Raw genomic sequence first — 5,000 nt, forward strand, 5'->3', positions numbered from 1 at the left:
ACACTTCTTCTTCACTTACTTCTTTTCTCAATATACTGGGCTTAGAAAATGGTATCAAGCCATCCTTATCATCAGTAGGACGCGGAAAGAGGCACTAAGTCTCCTAACCAAGTTCAACCACACTCTGCAACTTAACCATTGCACTACAAATTAGGCAACGGGGGCATCAGCAAAGGCAGCCAATGTGCCGATCCTTTATACATTTTGTGTAGTACTTTTCTTACTCGGAGGCAAAATCAGCACTTTAACTGCCCAAATCATACAGATTTTACACATGTTCCACTCTATGCACACATAGGCACACACCTTGCAGTTCTTCTACACACACTTAAGCTAAAAACCCATTCTGTCACGTCAAAATTCTGCAAACCTATTACATATTCATTGCGTCGGCATAGAAGCACTTTTTAATGCCACTAAAATGCACAAGTAGTTAGACTGAAGATGCAACCGGAATGAGTTTACAGTATGTACTCCACTTTATTAATGATTAGTAATGAGAAAGTGAGGACTACAAGAGTATTGGAAAATACTTTTTCCACTCTGAATGTAAAGCAGATTGTGTGACCATTGGCCAAAAACAACCACGAAGGGACTCGAACCCTCAATCTTCTGATCCGAAGTCAGACGCCTTATCCATTAGGCCACGCGGTCATCCGTCCACCTGAGGTGATTTTTATCATGTAGGTGGTATGCATGGATGGAGAACATATTATTGAAAGGTATTCAGGTTTACATCCCATAGTGTTCTTTCAGCTCTTTTCGCTGGAAGCACTTTTTTGGAATCTATATATTGAGAATTTTATGAGTACGATATGCTTTTGTTTTCCTTTTTCCATACAAACCTCTTTCCTCATGAGTTTAAAGCTCATTTGTATGCTCTACATAGCTCTGGACGTTTCCAGACGTGGAGTGAAACTGTTTTGAAAGTAGTACAAATTGCTCCTTCCTGCATATGCTAATTTTTCACACTCACATAGGTTGTATAAGTTTTATGAATCCTGGCTTGACCTATTCAAGTAGTTGAAAGCCTGTCACCACCTCTAGAAACAAGATTCACACCAATCCAATTCATATCATTTTTTCCAAAGGAATATGTTCTGGCCGGTCGAAAATGCATCTCACAAAAATAGGCATTTAAAAATCTACTTTGCAGTTTCAGAACACTAACATGACTGTGAAGTGTACACAAGTAAAACGTGACAGTTTCAAAGTACCTAATCCCTCATAAACTTCTGAGAGGAAGCATGTAATAAATCTACCTAATTTTCTGGAAAAGAAAGAGGGAGGATTTTTGTTATCACCTCAGATGGGACTCAAACCCACAATCCTTGGCTTAGGAGGCCAGTGCCTTATCCATTAGGCCACTGAGACACACATGCATAGCTCTTTTCTAGAGGCATTATTTAAATGTATTCTATGGTCAGACACCGGTGTGTGCACACAGGGCATTTCTCACTTCTCTCTATAAGTAAACTTCCCATTTTCATCCTCTTCCATCCCCGACTTTAACGCTCTCTTCTATGCTATAATGGAGACTTTGCAATTTTAGCAAGTGGAGAGAAATTGGAGAACCACTTTCGACTCCACACTTCTTCTTCACTTACTTCTTTTCTCAATATACTGGGCTTAGAAAATGGTATCAAGCCATCCTTATCATCAGTAGGACACGGAAAGAGGCACTAAGTCTCCTAACCAAGTTCAACCACACTCTGCAACTTAACCATTGCACTACAAATTAGGCAACGGGGGCATCAGCAAAGGCAGCCAATGTGCCGATCCTTTATACATTTTGTGTAGTACTTTTCTTACTCGGAGGCAAAATCAGCACTTTAACTGCCCAAATCATACAGATTTTACACATGTAGCACTCTATGCACACATAGGCACACACCTTGCAGTTCTTCTACACACACTTAAGCTAAAAACCCATTCTGTCACGTCAAAATTCTGCAAACCTATTACATATTCAGTGCGTCGGCATAGAAGCACTTTTTAATGCCACTAAAATGCACAAGCAGTTAGACAGAAGATGCAACCTGAATGAGTTTACAGTATGTACTCCACTTTATTAATGATTAGTAATGAGAAAGTGAGGACTACAAGAGTATTGGAAAATACTTTTTCCACTCTGAATGTAAAGCAGATTGTGTGACCATTGGCCAAAAACGACCACGAAGGGACTCGAACCCTCAATCTTCTGATCCGAAGTCAGACGCCTTATCCATTAGGCCACGCGGTCATCCGTCCAGCTGAGATGATTTTTATCATGTAGGTGGTATGCATGGATGGAGAACATATTATTGAAAGGTATTCAGGTTTACATCCCATAGTGTTCTTTCAGCTCTTTTCACTGGAAGCACTTTTTTGGAATCAATATATTGAGAATTTTATGAGTACGATATGCTTTTGTTTTCCTTTTTCCATACAAACCTCTTTCCTCATGAGTTTAAAGCTCATTTGTATGCTCTACATAGCTCTGGACGTTTCCAGACGTGGAGTGAAACTGTTTTGAAAGTAGTACAAATTGCTCCTTCCTGCATATGCTAATTTTTCACACTCACATAGGTTGTATAAGTTTTATGAATCCTGGCTTGACCTATTCAAGTAGCTGAAAGCCTGTCACCACCTCTAGAAACAAGATTCACACCAATCCAATTCGTATCATTTTTTCCAAAGGAATATGTTCTGGCCGGTCGAAAATGCATCTCACAAAAATAGGCATTTAAAAATCTACTTTGCAGTTTCAGAACACTAACATGACTGTGAAGTGTACACAAGTAAAATGGGACCGTTTCAAAGTGCCTAATCCCTCATAAACTTCTGAGAGGAAGCATGTAATAAATCTACCTAATTTTCTGGAAAAGAAAGAGGGAGGATTTTTGTTATCACCTCAGATGGGACTTGAACCCACAATCCTTGGCTTAGGAGGCCAGTGCCTTATCCATTAGGCCACGGAGGCACACATGCATAGCTCTTTTCTAGAGGCATTATTTAAATGTATTCTATGGTCAGACACCGGTGTGTGCACACAGGGCATTTCTCACTTCTCTCTATAAGTAAACTTCCCATTTTCATCCTCTTCCATCCCCGACTTTAACGCTCTCTTCTATGCTATAATGGAGACTTTGCAATTTTAGCAAGTGGAGAGAAACTGGAGAACCACTTTCGACTCCACACTTCTTCTTCACTTACTTCTTTTCTCAATATACTGGGCTTAGAAAATGGTATCAAGCCATCCTTATCATCAGTAGGACACGGAAAGAGGCACTAAGTCTCCTAACCAAGTTCAACCACACTCTGCAACTTAACCATTGCACTACAAATTAGGCAACGGGGGCATCAGCAAAGGCAGCCAATGTGCCGATCCTTTATACATTTTGTGTAGTACTTTTCTTACTCGGAGGCAAAATCAGCACTTTAACTGCCCAAATCATACAGATTTTACACATGTTCCACTCTATGCACACATAGGCACACACCTTGCAGTTCTTCTACACACACTTAAGCTAAAAACCCATTCTGTCACGTCAAAATTCTGCAAACCTATTACATATTCAGTGCGTCGGCATAGAAGCACTTTTTAATGCCACTAAAATGCACAAGTAGTTAGACTGAAGATGCAACCGGAATGAGTTTACAGTATGTACTCCACTTTATTAATGATTAGTAATGAGAAAGTGAGGACTACAAGAGTATTGGAAAATACTTTTTCCACTCTGAATGTAAAGCAGATTGTGTGACCATTGGCCAAAAACAACCACGAAGGGACTCGAACCCTCAATCTTCTGATCCGAAGTCAGACGCCTTATCCATTAGGCCACGCGGTCATCCGTCCACCTGAGGTGATTTTTATAATGTAGGTGGTATGCATGGATGGAGAACATATTATTGAAAGGTATTCAGGTTTACATCCCATAGTGTTCTTTCAGCTCTTTTCGCTGGAAGCACTTTTTTGGAATCTATATATTGAGAATTTTATGAGTACGATATGCTTTTGTTTTCCTTTTTCCATACAAACCTCTTTCCTCATGAGTTTAAAGCTCATTTGTATGCTCTACATAGCTCTGGACGTTTCCAGACGTGGAGTGAAACTGTTTTGAAAGTAGTACAAATTGCTCCTTCCTGCATATGCTAATTTTTCACACTCACATAGGTTGTATAAGTTTTATGAATCCTGGCTTGACCTATTCAAGTAGTTGAAAGCCTGTCACCACCTCTAGAAACAAGATTCACACTAATCCAATTCATATCATTTTTTCCAAAGGAATATGTTCTGGCCGGTCGAAAATGCATCTCACAAAAATAGGCATTTAAAAATCTACTTTGCAGTTTCAGAAGACTAACATGACTGTGAAGTGTACACAAGTAAAACGTGACAGTTTCAAAGTACCTAATCCCTCATAAACTTCTGAGAGGAAGCATGTAATAAATCTACCTAATTTTCTGGAAAAGAAAGAGGGAGGATTTTTGTTATCACCTCAGATGGGACTCAAACCCACAATCCCTGGCTTAGGAGGCCAGTGCCTTATCCATTAGGCCACTGAGGCACACATGGATAGTTCTTTTCTAGAGACATTATTTAAATGTATTCTATGGTCAGACACCGGTGTGTGCACACAGGGCATTTCTCACTTCTCTCTATAAGTAAACTTCCCATTTTCATCCTCTTCCATCCCCGACTTTAACGCTCTCTTCTATGCTATAATGGAGACTTTGCAATTTTAGCAAGTGGAGAGAAATTGGAGAACCACTTTCGACTCCACACTTCTTCTTCACTTACTTCTTTTCTCAATATACTGGGCTTAGAAAATGGTATCAAGCCATCCTTATCATCAGTAGGACACGGAAAGAGGCACTAAGTCTCCTAACCAAGTTCAACCACACTCTGCAACTTAACGATTGCACTACAAATTAGGCAACGGGGGCATCAGCAAAGGCAGCCAATGTGCCGATCCTTTATACATTTTGTGTAGTACTTTTCTTACTCGGAGGCAAAA

The 5,000-nt window shown here is 39.9% G+C and overlaps 4 non-coding genes across 4 annotated transcripts; all 4 read right to left on the reverse strand.

The window, feature by feature from the left end:
- Positions 1-581: 581 nt before the first annotated feature.
- TRNAR-UCG (transfer RNA arginine (anticodon UCG)) lies at positions 582-654 on the reverse strand. The gene has a single exon. It is a non-coding gene; the product is annotated as a tRNA-Arg (tRNA).
- Positions 655-2,169: 1,515 nt separating this feature from the next.
- TRNAR-UCG (transfer RNA arginine (anticodon UCG)) lies at positions 2,170-2,242 on the reverse strand. The gene has a single exon. It is a non-coding gene; the product is annotated as a tRNA-Arg (tRNA).
- A 1,515-nt stretch (positions 2,243-3,757) lies between these two features.
- TRNAR-UCG (transfer RNA arginine (anticodon UCG)) lies at positions 3,758-3,830 on the reverse strand. The gene has a single exon. It is a non-coding gene; the product is annotated as a tRNA-Arg (tRNA).
- A 647-nt stretch (positions 3,831-4,477) lies between these two features.
- TRNAR-CCU (transfer RNA arginine (anticodon CCU)) lies at positions 4,478-4,550 on the reverse strand. Its single transcript has one exon. It is a non-coding gene; the product is annotated as a tRNA-Arg (tRNA).
- Positions 4,551-5,000: the final 450 nt, after the last annotated feature.

Source organism: Triturus cristatus, chromosome 4_1 (assembly GCF_964204655.1).
Source record: "Triturus cristatus chromosome 4_1, aTriCri1.1, whole genome shotgun sequence".
Classification (NCBI taxonomy): domain Eukaryota; kingdom Metazoa; phylum Chordata; class Amphibia; order Caudata; family Salamandridae; genus Triturus; species Triturus cristatus.